Below are 16,843 nucleotides of genomic sequence, written 5' to 3' on the forward strand. Positions count from 1 at the left end.
GCCGCCTCTAGATGAGCGTTTTCTTGTTTACTTATGGCAGAATACAGTTCATTCAATGCTGTCTTAGTGCCAGTCTCTGACTGTGGTGGTATGTAAAAAGTTAAGTTAAAAATACAGATGAAAACTCTCTAGGTAGATAATGTGGTCTACAGTTTATAATGAGATACTCCTCCTCAGGCGAGCAATAATTCAAGACTTCCTTAGATATCTTGCACTAGCTGTTATTTACAAAAATACTTAGCCCGGCGCCCCTTGTCTTACCAGACGCCGTTGTTCTATCCTGCCGGTACAGCCTATAACCAGCCAGCTGTATGTTGATAGTGTCGTCATTCAGCCACGACTCCGTGAAGCATAAGATATTGGAGTTTTGAATGTCCCGTTGGTAGTTTAATCTTGCGTCATCTATTTTCTTCTCCAAAGATTGCACGTTTGCTAGAAGAATGGAAGGAAGTGGGGGTTTATTCGATTGCCTACGAATTCTCAGAAGGCAGCCCGCCTGTTGGCCCCTTTTTCTCTGCCTCCTCTTCATGTAAATCATGGGGATCTGGGCCTGTTCCCGAGAAAGTAGTATATCGTTCGCATCGGGGTTGTCAGGCTCATTAAAGGTGAAAAAGTTTTCTGCCAGTCCGTGGTGAGTAATCGCAGTCCTTATGTCCAGAGGTTCTTTTCGGTCATAAGAGACGATAGCTGCAACATTATGTACAAAAATAAATCACAAAGAACGCAAATAAACGAACAAAACAACACAATCCGTTGGGGACCCGTAAAATGTCTGCCTTCTTCCCCTGGCGTCATCTTTCACCCATTTAATATATCTGAGGACAGCTGTTGAATGTTGGATGGCCAGTGCTGGGCTTATCTTGGAGCAACAAGATCTCATAGTTTCCCTTCGAAATTTGAAGTATTAAGGATGAACATTCTATTTTCTGCGCATTCATTCTGCGTGGTTACAGGGTTAAAACAGAAATCACTCAAAGGTTAACAGTTTAAGCATTAATTCTGAGTGGTTAAGGTTAGGGCTATGGTTTGGGGAAAGCTTTGCAATACTACAGACCTCATACCATCAAGTATCATCAAGAATTCTCCCGGCTTGCTAGAGCATTGTGAACTGCCGTAGTGCAGTGTTTTGAGCAGCATTTTTCTATTTTTGTGTCGGCGCCGAGGAAGGCCTTCAGAAAGTATTCATACCCCTTGACTTATTCCACATTGTATTAAGATACAGCCTGACTAAAAAATGTATTCAATTGTTTTGTTTTTCTCTCACCCAACTCCACCCAATACCCCATAATGACAAAGTGAAAACATGTCTTAAAAAATCTTTCCAAATGTATTGAAAAGGAAATACAGAAATAGCTCATTTACTTAAGTATTCACACCCCTGAGTCAATGCTTTGTAGAAGCACCTTTGGCAGCACTTACAGCTGTGTCTTTCTGGGTAAATCTCTAAGAGCTTTCTACACCTGGATTGTGCAACATTTGCCCATTATTCTTTTCAAAATTCTTCAAGCTCTGTCAAAATGATTGTTGATCATTGATAGACAACCATTTTCAGGTCTTGCCATAGATTTTCTAATAGATAGTATTTAATTTAAGTCAAAACATGGCCACTCAGAAACATTCACTGTCTTCTTTGTAAGGAACTCCTGTGTAGATTTGGCATTGTGTTTTAGGTTATTTTCCTGCTGAAAGGTGAATTCATCTCCCAGTGTCTGGTGGAAAGCTGACAGAACCAGGTTTTCCTCTAGGATTTTGTCTGTGCTTTGCTCCAATCCGTTTATTATTTTATCCTGGAAAACTCTCCAGTCCTTTTTTACCCATCCACCAATAGGTTCCTTTCTTTGCGAGGCATTGGAAAACTTCCCTGGTCTTTGTGGTTGAATCTGGGTTTGAAATTCAATACTCGACTGAGGGAGCTCACAGATAATTGTATGCGTGGGGTACAGAGATGAAGTAGTCATTAAAAAATCATTTAAAACCCTATTATTGCACACAGAGTGAGTCCCTGGAACTTGTTAAAGGGAAATGTCCAAATGTTCGACTTCATAGTCATCATCTCCAGAAACCACCCCAACATCAATTTATGTAAAAATTGCACGTTTCTATGTTTTGTAGTAAAAAATATTGAGGAAGATGAGTGCTTCCAATGACGACATCAGATTGCATGTGTAATTTTAAACAATTATGAGTTGGCATGCTAATTGCCTACAAATTGATTGATGATGTCATTGGAAACACTTATCTGACTCTATATTATTTACTACAATACATAGCAATGTGCCATTTTCGCATATGTTGATGTTGGGGTGGTGCGGGAGATGATGAATTGGAAGTTGAACATTTGAAACATTTGAAAACGTTTTTACTCCTGAACTTATTCAGGTCGTAAAAACGGAGTTGAATACTTATTGACTCGAGACATTTCAGCTTTTCATTTTTTATTAATTAGAAAAAATTAAGAAAAACACAATACCCCATATTCTCAAAGGGGAATTATGTGTGTAGGCCAGTGACAAAAAAAATCTAAATTTAATCTGTTTAAAATTCAGGCTGTAACACAATAACATTTTGAAAAAGTCAACATGTGAGAATACTTTCTGACGGCACTGTACTGAATAAAACTTAATTAGGACATTTTCACAAGTCTATTTATTGTGATCAGGCTGCTTGGAGACCTTGCCTTGGAACGTTTGAGCTTGAAGGAAACCTGTAATTTTATTCCTATTACATGTATTTATTTTTTATTCTTGACACCAGATATCATTGTATATTTTTTGACATGTGAATACATATGGTATCCTCAAAAATATCTGACTGTGTTTTGAATTAGGAGATGTTGCTTGCTTCTCTCAAACCCTTCTCTTACTCTTAGGATCAGAGGTGTGTTTTTGTCCCCTTCACATGAATATATATCTCTATCTCTGTAGTGGCCTCCCCCTCACCCTCTCTTTGGCACGCACGCACGCACACACACACACACACACACACACACACACACACACACACACACACGCACACACACACACACACACCTTCCTCATTGTCCTTCACCTACCCTTCAGCTCCTCCTCATTTCCATACGGAATGCAAACAAGGTGTCCTCGCCACCACGCTCCCCCCTACCTCTCCTCCTCTACATGCTCCCTCCATCCCTCCTTCCCTCCCTCCTTCCTTCCCTTCATCCCCCCATCTTCAGCTTGATTGACAGTGGCAGGCATCAGACAGCACAGGTGTCCTCTGACTGCTTGCCTCTCTGCCTGCCTGACCTGATATATTGAAGTAGGATGAGATTTCGATGAACACCAAGGTCTGGGACGACGCATTTATTCAATCCACTCACTTATTAGGGATATAAATTATTTGGATTGGGACTGAACCTTGAACCCTTACCCTGAAAGAGAATGTATATGTTTTCCATTTTTTTCTCTACTACCCCTCTATCTTCATCCCTTGCTCCCTGGCCTGGCGTGCATGCCGCTGATCCATTAGGCGGATGAGATGGACACCGTCACTCTGCATATGCAATATTCACAGACACAATTTCAACATGGCGAGAAAATCAAATATTTTCTTCTCCATGCACTGTTCCTGGACAAGTGGGTTAATATGGGACTATTTATGTTGCTGTGTTTATGGGGTGAATGACCTTTTCTAGAAGTCCCAAATATAGGAGAAGAGGGGGTGGGGGGGGGATTTAAGTAACGTAACACCTCTAAAGGGGAACATTTATGGTCTGTGACAGGATGAACACAAACAATGGTGTCCCACTGCTCCCTATGTGTTAAGTTTCAAAGTGTCAAGTGCGAAGTTTTACTTGGGACTTGGGGCTTTACAGATATTAATTTCACCACAAGGATAACGGCCTGTTGAAATATGCATATGTCCTTAGAGATATAGCATCCTATTGTTAAGAAAGGTCAGGCTCGTTTTTTACTTTCAGTATGTTGTATTATCAGAGAGGGGGGGGGGTGATAGTCATAGTTACACGTCATGTCCCGTAAGGCCACATAAACCTCTCTCTGTACCTTTTCAGATATTAATTTTGTTCCCTAAAGCTGAAAATCTTCCTCTTTGCCCCCTGATCCTCCACGGAACAAAATGATAAAATCATAGAGAGCATGATGAGATTGCTGCTCTATTATTAATCTTCAATAAATACATCTTGACCCAGGGATTAACTCTGCCCCCTCCTCCTCCATCCTCCCCCCATTCCTCTAGAGAAAACACAATCTGATCATGCTGACATGAATTATGAAAAAACAATGGATTGGAGGAACAAATGTTCCAACCTGGATTGAGTGTTGGGACTAGTGGTGTCTTTGAAGCCTTGGTGTGTCTGTAATACTTCTGCTCTGGAAAAAATGTCATCAAGGGAATACTAGTACTTTGGCGTCTTTGACTTGTGTGGGTGTTGATACAGTATTAATAGCACTTTTATTGCATACATTTTTTTCCCGCCAAAACCCCAAATATAAACAACAGTCAAGGATGCTAGTGAAATGGAATAAGACAACATTTTGCATGACGTAATTACTCCAAGGTAAAAAAAAGAAAGGAAAATGGTTTACCAGATACGTTGTAGATACAGGTAGTTACAAAATCTACCAAACGTTTATTCTGGTTTCTTACAATTCCGAAAATGTATACATACAGTATTACTCCTCCAGAAACGATTCAAATCTCAATTAATTCAAATAGCATTCGGAAATGATCAGTCACCTCGCCATGTCGCCTATGTATCCATCTAGCATGTTAATGATGTCCCCCTGTCTCCTCTAGCCTAATGAGAGAAGACCTGGGTCCTGCCTGCTGCCGCTGGCCTCATCGATTACCTGTCCCCCCGCCACAACATGCTACTAATGAATATGCTGCAAGTTGGAAACACAGACAATGGCTTTGCTGAAAAACTGTTTTCTTATGTTCACTAGGCAAGCTCTGATGACTGTGATGGAATATACTGTAAATGGATTATGAACATGTATTTTGTTGCTCTGCTTGAGTATCTATACAAATGAAAGGACTTCCATAGTTTGGTTGGAGGGTTCAGTGGTGTGGTATTGCACTTACATTCCACTCTAGCCAAGATATGTGGTTATAACTGCCAAAACTCATTGAATGGAAACTTGAAAATGAAATATAAAACATGTTTGGATTAAGGTTTTTTGTAATTTCATGGATAAAATTGATTGAATATGTTTTTGAAATAAACTGTAAACTCATTGTAAAATGTACAGAAGGCCTGGTGATGTTATGCTCAGAAATATTATTTGAACTATTTAACTTCTAAAAAAATATATATATGTGAAAAATTACGAAAAAAATCACACAAAAGACGCCTGGGTGGTAGAGACCTAATCCTTCACAATGCATAAGGGATGGACAATAACCATTCTCAGAAAAACAGATTCACGTAATCTTGTTTTCATTTCAATGCTGGCACCTATCCTCACTGTCTTCCAGGATAACACTGTGTTTATCCCCTTCAACAGCCTGCGGTCAACAAGAAACTGGTCTCTTAGGAGAGGGAGGGTCGGGTTATGGTGGAATGGGGGGCTGAAAAATAAGAGTCTTAAACTGCTTTAACACTCCCAAGCCCTGTAAAGCCATATTTAAATTAAATACTAACGAGCGTACACAGGGGTGTCAGCTGAGCCCATGCCCCTTGGGCCCCACCCCGGCACCCCAACTTGCTTTCTCTGCCTCGGAGGACACATGCGTGGGCAGGAGTGCTCAGACCTCCCCTTCCCTTCTCCCCTCCTCTTCTCCGGAGCAACAATCCCACTAAGTGATTTATTACCTCCTTCAGTCAGATATCAGGCTGATACTAGGCTTGGAAGGTCTCTTTTGTTCCTGGACTGAGACACTCTACCACCCACCAAAGACGTGCTGCTGCTCACTTATACCAAACAATGTGATTCCCCTGTTGTCAACATGTCGCTGCTTCAGTCCCTCTGCTACAGGAGGAATGCGTAATCTATGCAGATCAATATACTGTCAGCTGTGTGCTGGGCGACGTGCTCTCTTTTTCTCTTTCTCTCTTGTTCTCTCTTTTTCTCCCTCACCTCCTTTTTTTCTGCATATACTGTATCTCCCTTTTTCCTGCCCCCATTTTCCTCTCTCGTCTCTCTTCAACCATTCCTCCCCCTCCCCTCTCCCTCCCTGTACTGTCACAGAGTGGTGTCTGGTGAGGAATAGCCTCTGCCGGGGGGTGGTAATTGAAAAGTGTGGTGGATGGAGGGCGGCTGTTGGGCCCATCTGTGTCTGTGCTGTGGGGTCTGGGCCAGACAGGGCCCCCCTGGGAGCTGTTAACACCTCATAGATGCCAGGGGCCCCCAGGGACCCGAAGAGCAGCACTGGGGCCTTAATGAGAAAGCCGTTCTGGTGGCATGCATTGAAACACGTCCCCTTATCTTGGCTATTTTTTGAAAATTACTATGGATTAACAGACTTATTTCCTAAAACCTGTCAATACTAAATATCATATTAAGGTGCAGGGCATTATTAATTGTGTGACAAGAAATAACTAACAGGTCTATTTTGCTTCAGTGGCTAGAATTTGTCCGTTCACAATTCAACTGTGGGAACATGGCGGCTCTCAACACTAGACAACAGAAAGAGCTGGCCAGTACTATATGAGAGGTTGTTCGTAAGATTTTTCTTTGTACATATTTTTGGGGCAAATTACCCTTAACATTGCACACCACACAGGTCAACTCCGCAACGGATCTCGCTGTATGATTGTAAGGATCCACAGCTTTGAAGTCAAGCTTGCAGTGAAATCCGGGGGTCAGACCTGCGTGCCGAACTGCTGAAGCAGGGAGACCTACAATGAGGTGAGACCCAGCTAGTCAAGCTAAACCTGAGATGCAGCTTCATCCACCTGGCAAAACTTCCACTACCAGGGAGGCTCAAGGCTTCCTGGAGAAGCACATAAAACCCAACACACAAGGGGACAGGCCGACAGATGGAACCCCATGACTAGCTCATTATTCAGGTATGCTATCCATGCACAATTAAACAGCCTAGCCTATGGCTATGATGTTACCCTCAGCATAAGACAATGATGAGGACATCCCCTCATGTTTGGGTACAAGCAACAATATGACTATTATTGCTGAGCATTGAACTTTTTATAATTATATTGCCTATGGTCCAAGACACTTACACAGTGATGACGCCGCACCGATAAATAAACGATGGGCAATATATGGAGGTGTCATAAATACTGAGACTGCTTTCTAGTGTGGCTACAGCGCATTGAATCCATTTGGGCTAAATATGGCAATGTAAGTTGGTTGGTGATGGTGGTGGTGGTGTGGGGGGTGACCAATGGGTGGGTTTCCCTCCAGGTCCTGCTTCTTATTTTACATACATGGGCTAATCAGCATTAATAACCAACATTAAAGTCAACAATTACATTTTAGAAAAACAATGATGACAGCACAAGCTATTCTCTCATGGATTTGAAAGGCCTTAATAGTCCTATCAAATGTTCCAGCTATCTTGATATTCTAGCAAGAAACCATATTGATATAGCAATGCTCCAAGAAACACACCTCCAAAACTACGTACATAAAATAGAAAAACATTTGTACCAACTGGCTGCTTGTTCATCAGCCCCAAACAAAACTAAGGGTGCAATCATAATGATACATAATAAACCAAAACAATCACCATCCTTGGTAAAAGTAAAGGTGAAGACCAAGAAGGCAGAATCACTTTCCTTAAATGTATCCATAATGGAAAAGAAATGCCTTTGTTAATGTGTATACTTCAAATTCATATGATCCTAAGTTTTTAATTATCTGAACAGCATATTGTTAGAATTAACTGAATTCCATCTGGTTATTGGGACAGACATGAAGCCATTCTGGACAAATCTAATTACACCTACTACTATCCATAGGCAACTAAGGCTCTCCAACATATACTCTCTGATTACAACGATATTGATGCCTGGCGAGCTCATAACCCTAAAGCAAAAGAGTACACTTTCTATTCAGAGGCACAGACATTCTCCCGAATCGATTTCCTACTATTCTCTACTCCTCTATTTTCTTGATTAAAGAACGAGAGGATAATAGTAGGAAATCGATTTGACATGTGTGACATCTGATCATCATGCTTACTACTGCCAGTTAAACATTCCAGAATTTTCTAAAAGAGCCATAAGATGGAGCTTTAATATTTTCTTACTATAAAATCCTATTTTCTGTGAACAATTTTAAACTGAATTGAATGCATTCATAGGGATGAACAAACATTCAGTTGATGACCCTCAGATTTTATGGGATTCCATAAAATAAAAATAATGCAACTGCATTTGCATGGAAGAAGACATAAGACTTGGAAATGTTAACTGTGTTAAAGCGTTCTCAACAAATACTCTTTCAGACCAGGTATATTCAGACCGGGTAGCTATTACTCTTTCCAAAGTCAACACATAATTTATTGATAAGACAGAGAGCAGAATTTGCCATCCATCAAGTTAGACTCAACAATTACTTATTTGGCAATCGTCTTAGTTGGCCAACAAGCTATGCAGTAATGATCAATTAGCTGATATAACAATTATTGAATCTGAAACAAGGGAATTACTATCACAAACAACAATAATCAATCAAAGATTCTCCAGGTTCTATAAAGAACTGTACACCTCTGATTGTAAATCCATACCAAGGCAGACTAAGTATTTCTAGAAGAATTAAGAACTCCTCTTTCAACAAGGAAGCCACCTCACTGGCTTCCTTGTTGAAAGACACAGTTAACATTTCCAAGCTTACAAGAAATCCCGCTATGCCCTCCGACGAACCATCAAACAGGCAAAGCATCAATACAGGACTAAGATCGAATCATACTACACCGGCTCCGACGCTCGTCGGATGAGGCAGGGCTTGCAAACTATTACAGACAACCTGCCTAAATGACTACAGTCCCGTAGCACTCACGTCCATGAAGTGCTTTGAACGGCTGGTAATGGCTCACAGTAACACCATTATCCCAGAAACTCTAGACCCACTCCAATTTGCATACCGCCCAAACAGATCCACAGATGAGGCAATCGCTATTGCACTCCACACTGCCCTTTCCCACCTGGACAAAAGGAACACCTATGTGAGAATGCTGTTCATTGACTACAGCTCAGCGTTCAACACCATAGTGCCCTCAAAGCTCATCAATAAGCTAAGGACCCTGGGACTAAACACCTCCCTCTGCAACTGGATCCTGGACTTCCTGACAGGCCGCCCCCAGGTGGTGAGGGTAGATAGCAACACATCTGCCACGCTGATCCTCAACACTGGAGCTCCCCAGGGGTGCGTGCTCAGTCCCTCCTGTACTCCCTGTTCACCCACGACTGCATGTCCAGGTACGATTCCAACACCATCATTAAGTTTGCTGACGACACAACAGTGGTAGGCTTGATCACCGACAACGATGAGACAGCCTATAGGGAGGAGGTCAGAGACATGGCCGGGTGGTGCCAGAATAACAACCTATCCCTCAACGTAACCAAGTCTAAGGAGATGATTGTGGACTACAGGAAAAGGAGCACTGAGCACGTCCCCATTCTCATCGAAGGGGCTGTAGTGAAGCAGGTTGAGAGCTTCAAATTCCTTGGTGTCCACATCAACAACAAACTAGATTGGTCCAAACACACCAAGACAGTCGTGAAGAGGGCACGACAAAGCCTATTCCCCTTCAGGAAACTAAAAAGATTTGGCATGGGTCCTGAGATCCTCAAAAGGTTCTACAACTGCAACATCGAGAGCATCCTGATCGGTTGCATCACTGCCTGGTACAACATTTGCTCGGCCTCCGATCGCAAGGCACTTCAGAGGGTAGTGGTATGGCCCAGTACATCACTGGGGCAAAGCTGCCTGCCATCCAGGACCTCTACACCAGGCGGTGTCAGAGGAAGGCCCTAAAAATTGTCAAAGACCCCAGCCACCCCAGTCATAGACTGTTCTCTCTACTACCGCATGACAAGCGGTACCGGAGTGCCAAGTCTAGTACAAAAGGGCTTCTCAACAGTTTTTATCCCCTAGCCATAAGACTCCTGAACAGGTAACCAAATGGTTACCCAGACTATTTGCATTGTGTGTCCCCCCCCCTACCCCTCTTTTACACTGCTGCTACTCTCTGTTTATCTTATATGCATAGTCACTTTAACTATACATTCATGTACATACTACCTAAATTGGCCCGACCAACCAGTGCTCCTGCACATTGGCTAACCAGGCTATCTTCATTGTGTTCCACCACCCGCCAACCCCTCTTTTTACATTTCTGCTACTTTCTGTTCACTTTAACGATACCTACATGTACATACTACTTCAATAAGCCTGACTAACAGGTGTCTGTATATAACCTTTTCAAATGTCTTTTTACTGTTGTTTTATTTCTTTACTTACCTACTACACACACACACACATACCTTTTTTTCTCTCGCACCATTGGTTAGAGCCTGTAAATCAAAATCAAATCAAATCAAATCAAATGTTATTTGTCACATACACATGGTTAGCAGATGTTAATGCGAGTGTAGCGAAATGCTTGTGCTTCTAGTTCCGACAATGCAGTAATAACCAACAAGTAATCTAACTAACTATTCCAAAAAAAACTACTGTCTTATACACGGTGTAAGGGGATAAAGAATATGTACATAAAGATATATGAATGAGTGATGGTACAGAGCAGCATAGGCAAGATACAGTAGATGGTATCGAGTACAGTATATACATATGAGATGAGTATGTAAACAAAGTGGCATAGTTAAAGTGGCTAGTGATACATGTATTACATAAGGATGCAGTTGATGATATAGAGTACAGTATATACGTATACATATGAGATGAATAATGTAGGGTATGTAAACATTATATTAGGTAGCATTGTTTAAAGTGGCTAGTGATATATTTTACAACATTTCCCATCAATTCCCATTATTAAAGTGGCTGGAGTTGAGTCAGTGTGTTGGCAGCAGCCACTCAATGTTAGTGGTGGCTGTTTAACAGTCTGATGGCCTTGAGATAGAAGCTGTTTTTCAGTCTCTCGGTCCCAGCTTTGATGCACCTGTACTGACCTCGCCTTCTGGATGATAGCGGGGTGAACAGGCAGTGGCTCGGGTGGTTGTTGTCCTTGATGATCTTTATGGCCTTCCTGTAACATCGGGTGGTGTAGGTGTCCTGGAGGGCAGGTAGTTTGCCCCCAGTGATGCGTTGTGCAGACCTCACTACCCTCTGGAGAGCCTTACGGTTGTGGGCGGAGCAGTTGCCATACCAGGCGGTGATACAGCCCGCCAGGATGCTCTCGATTGTGCATCTGTAGAAGTTTGTGAGTGCTTTTGGTGACAAGCCGAATTTCTTCAGCCTCCTGAGGTTGAAGAGGCGCTGCTGCGCCTTCTTCACGATGCTGTCTGTGTGAGTGGACCAATTTCAGTTTGTCTGTGATGTGTATGCCGAGGAACTTAAAACTTACTACCCTCTCCACTACTGTTCCATCGATGTGGATAGGGGGGTGTTCCCTCTGCTGTTTCCTGAAGTCCACAATCATCTCCTTAGTTTTGTTGACATTGAGTGTGAGGTTATTTTCCTGACACCACACTCTGAGGGCCCTCACCTCCTCCCTGTAGGCCGTCTCGTCGTTGTTGGTAATCAAGCCTACCACTGTTGTGTCGTCCGCAAACTTGATGATTGAGTTGGAGGCGTGCGTGGCCACGCAGTCGTGGGTGAACAGGGAGTACAGGAGAGGGCTCAGAACGCACCCTTGTGGGGCCCCAGTGTTGAGGATCAGCGGGGTGGAGATGTTGTTGCCTACCCTCACCACCTGGGGGCGGCCCGTCAGGAAGTCCAGTACCCAGTTGCACAGGGCGGGGTCGAGACCCAGGGTCTCGAGCTTGATGACGAGCTTGGAGGGTACTATGGTGTTGAATGCCGAGCTGTAGTCGATGAACAGCATTCTCACATGGGTATTCCTCTTGTCCAGATGGGTCAGGGCAGTGTGCAGTGTGGTTGAGATTGCATCGTCTGTGGACCTATTTGGGCGGTAAGCAAATTGGAGTGGGTCTAGGGTGTCAGGTAGGGTGGAGGTGATATGGTCCTTGACTAGTCTCTCAAAGCACTTCGTGATGACAGAAGTGAGTGCTACGGGCGGTAGTCGTTTAGCTCAGTTACCTTAGCTTTCTTGGGAACAGGAACAATGGTGGCCCTTTTGAAGCATGTGGGAACAGCAGACTGGTATAGGGATTGATTGAATATGTCCGTGAACACACCGGCCAGCTGGTCTGCGCATGCTCTGAGGGCGTGGCTGGGGATGCCGTCTGGGCCTGCAGCCCTGCGAGGGTTAACACGTTTAAATGTTTTACTCACCTCGGCTGCAGTGAAGGAGAGTCCGCATGTTTTCGTTGCAGGCCGTGTCAGTGGCACTGTATTGTCCTCAAAGCGGGCAAAAAGTTATTTAGTCTGCCTGGGAGCAAGACATCCTGGTCCGTGACTGGGCTGGTTTTCTTCTTGTAGTCTGTGATTGACTGTAGACCCTGCCACATACCTCTTGCGTCTGAGCCGTTGAATTGAGATTCTACTTTGTCTCTATACTGACGCTTAGCTTGTTTGATAGCCTTGCGGAGGGAATAGCTGCACTGTTTGTATTCGGTCATGTTACCAGTCACCTTGCCCTGATTAAAAGCAGTGGTTCGCGCTTTCAGTTTCACGCGAATGCTGCCATCAATCCACGGTTTTTGGTTAGGGAATGTTTTAATCGTTGCTATGGGAACGACATCTTCAACGCTAATGAACTAATGAACTCGCACACCGAATCAGCGTATTCGTCAATGTTGTTATCTGACGCAATACGAAACATATCCCAGTCCACGTGATGGAAGCAGTCTTGGAGTGTGGAATCAGCTTGGTCGGACCAGCGTTGGACAGACCTCAGCGTGGGAGCTTCTTGTTTTAGTTTCTGTCTGTAGGCAGGGATCAGCAAAATGGAGTCGTGGTCAGCTTTTCCGAAAGAAGGGCGGGGCAGGGCCTTATATGCGTCGCGGAAGTTAGAGTAACAATGATCCAAGGTTTTTTCAGCCCTGGTTGCGCAATCGATATGCTGATACAATTTAGGGAGTCTTGTTTTCAGATTAGCCTTGTTAAAATCCCCAGCTACAATGAATGCAGCCTCAGGATGTATGGATTCCAGTTTGCAAAGAGTCAAATAAAGTTCGTTCAGAGCCATCGATGTGTCTGCTTGGGGGAATATATACGGCTGTGATTATAACCGAAGAGAATTCTCTTGGTAGATAATGCGGTCGACATTTGATTGTGAGGAATTCTAAATCAGGTGAAGAGAAGGATTTGACTTCCTGTATGTTTCTGTGATCACACCACGTCTCGTTAGCCATAAGGCATACGCCCCCGCCCCTCTACTTACCAGAAAGATGTTTGTTTCTGTCGGCGCGATGCGTGGAGAAACCCGCTGGCTGCACCGCCTCCGATAGCGTCTCTCCAGTGAGCCATGTTTCCGTGAAGCAAAAACGTTACAGTCTCTGATGTCCCTCTGGAATGCTACCCTTGCTCGGATTTCATCAACCTTGTTGTCAAGAGACTGGACATTGGCGAGAAGAATGCTAGGGAGTGGTGCACGATGTGCCCGTCTCCAGAGTCTGACCAGAAGACCGCCTCGTTTCCCTCTTTTACGGAGTCGTTTTTTGGGTCGCCGGCTAGGATCCATTCCGTTGTCCTGGTTGAAAGGCAGAACGCAGGATCCGCTTTGTGAAAATCATATTCTTGGTCGTACTGATGGTGAGTTGACGCTGATCTTATATTCAGTAGTTCTTCTCGACTGTATGTAATGAAACCTAAGATGACCTGGGGTACTAATGTAAGAAATAACACGTAAAAAAAAAAACAAAAAACTGCATAGTTTCCTAGGAACGCGAAGCGAGGCGGCCATCTCTGTCGGCGCCAGAAGTACAGCGCCAACATAAGCATTTCACTGTAAGGTCTACAACTGTTGTATTCTGCGCACGTGACAAATAAACTTTGATTTGAGCCCACCTCTCTCTCAAAAACACAAAAAGGCATTGGCTAACATTAATAAAGGCAAATCACCTAGATGGGATGGTATTCCTCCTGGTATTCCTCCTATTTAAAATATTGAATCCAATTCGGTCCACTATTGCTCAAAATTATTAACACAGCCGTTCACAATGGTTCATTTGGGAGAGATGTGAATACAGCACTAATTTCGCTTTTATAGAAAAAAAGGTGAGGATGACACCCATTGTTCTCACTATTAAACGGTTTTCCAAAATGTTGTCATACCGTCTCGAGACTTGCACCAATTGGTCCATACAGACCAAAGCATGTTTGTTAAAAATCATTTATCATCGGATAACCTCTGTCGACTATTGCATCTTGCTTCAACAGAAACAACAGTTACACTTGGGCTGTATTATCTCTCGATGCATAAAAAGCTTTTGATAGTCTAGAATGGTCATATGTCTGGTCTGTCTTGGAACATATAGGAATTGGCTCCAATTTCATTTATATGAATAAAATGCTATATGCCAATCCCTCAGCCACAGTTTATAAGAGGCAATATCTGCTCTATTCAGAATTTTTTTAACCTTTTTTTTTTAGCTAGGCAAGTCAGTTAAGAACAAATTCTTATTTACAATGACAGCCTAGGAACAGTGGGTTAACTGCCTTGTTCAGGGGCAGAATGACTGATTTTTACCTTGTCAGCCCGGGGATTCGATCTAGCATTTGGTTACTGGCCGAATGCTCTAACCACAAGGCTACCTGCCGCCCCTTCTAGAATCACTAGAAGAAGCAGAAAAGGCGATCCAATTTTGACTTAGCTATTTTTATTGTCTATGGAATCCCTGGCCCAGGCAATTCATCAATAGACAGAAATAACACAAATATTCCTCAAATCTACTGAGCATTTTATCTCATTATAAGTAGACAATATTTTACTATATTTAGACAATATATCTCAATTTCTCTCAAATGTATCGAAGATCATACTGTAGATAAATTCAGCTTCATCTCAAGTTATAAAATGTATCTAACCAAATCAGCCCTACTGCCTATCAAGACCCTGATAGAGGACTCCATCTCTACTCATGAAATGTGAAATATCAGAATAATAGTAGAGAGAATTGTTTATTTCAGTTTTTTTTTCATCACATTCCCTGTGGGTCAGAAGTTTACATTCACTCAGTTAGTATTTGGTTGCATTGCCTTTAAATTGTTCATCTTGGGTCAAACGTTTCAGGTAGCCTTCCACAAGCTTCCCACAATAATTTGGGTGAATTGTGGCCCATTCCTCCTGACAGAGCTGGTGTAACTGATTCAGGTTTGTAGGCCTCCTTGCTCGCACACGCTTTTTCAGTTGTGCCCACAATTTTTCTGTAGGATTGAGGTCAAGACTTTGTGATTGCCACTCCAATACCTTGACTTTGTTGTCCTTAAGCCATTTTGGCACAACTTTGGAAGTATGCTTGGGGTCATTGTCCATTTGGAAGACCCATTTGCAACTAAGCTTTAACTTCCTGACTGATGTCTTCAGATGTTGCTTCAATATTTCCACATAATTTTCCTTTCTCATGATGCCATCTATTTTGTGAAGTGCACCAGTCCTTCCTGCAGCAAAGAACCCGCACAGCATGATGCTGCCACCTCTGTGCTTCACGGTTGGGATGGGGTTCTTCGGCTTGCAAGCCTCCTCCTTTTCCCTCCAAACATAACAATGGTCAATATGGCCAAACAGTTTTATTTTTGTTTAATCAGACCAAAGGATATTTCTCCAAAAATTATGATCTTTGTCCCCATGTGCAGTTGCAAACCGTAGCCTGGCTTTTTTATGGCGGTTTTGGAGCAGTTGCTTCTTCCTTGCTGAGCAGCCTTTCAGGTTTTGTCAATATAGAACTCATTTTACTGTGGATATAGATACTTTTGTACAGCAAAGAACCCCCACAACATGATACTGCCACCCTCGTGCTTCACGGTTGGGATGGGGTTCTTTGGCTTGCAAGCCTTCCCCTTTTTCCTCCAAACATAACGATGGTCATTATGGCAGTTCTATAAACAGTTCTATTTTTGTTTCATCAGACCAGTGGACATTTCTCCAAATAGTACAATCTTTGTCCCCATGTACAGTTTGGAGCAATGGCTTCTTCCTTGCTGAGCGGCCTTTCAGGTTATGTCGATATAGGACTCGTTTTACTGTGGATATAGATACTTTTGTACCTGTTTCCTCCAGCATCTTCACAAGGTCCTGTGCTGTTGTTCTGGGATTGATTTGTACTTTTCGCACCGAAGTACGTTCATCTCGAGGAGACAGAACGCGTTTCCTTCCTGAGTGGTATGATGGCTGCGTGGTTCCATGGTGTTTATACTTGCATGCTGTTGTTGTACAGATGAACGTGATACCTTCAGGTGTTTTTTGCTCCCAAGGATGAACCAGACTTGTGGAGGTCTACATTTTTTTTCTGAGGTCTTGTCTGTTTTCTTTTGATTTTCCCATGATGTCAAGCATTGAGGCACTGAGTTTGAAGGTAGGCCTTGAAATACAGACTGACGAGCAATCCTAGTTGAATGGAGACATGTTGACTGGCTGGTAGGTTGAGGGTGGAGGCCCACTTCTTCTTTGTTTTCTTTTCCTGTTTATACTGAATTTATTATTACTTCAACTCTGTATGTATTCCTTACAGTTTGAGTGGCAGCCTACAGGTACATGTTATGTAAACTTATAATTTGAAATCTATATACCTGTAAATCCGCCCCCCCAACAAGAAATAACAAAACACATTTTTTTTAAAGAAAGCAGATGATTATCCCACCTTGGAAAC

The sequence above is a fragment of the Oncorhynchus tshawytscha genome, linkage group LG20, assembly GCF_018296145.1.
Source record: "Oncorhynchus tshawytscha isolate Ot180627B linkage group LG20, Otsh_v2.0, whole genome shotgun sequence".
Taxonomy (NCBI): Eukaryota; Metazoa; Chordata; class Actinopteri; order Salmoniformes; family Salmonidae; genus Oncorhynchus; species Oncorhynchus tshawytscha.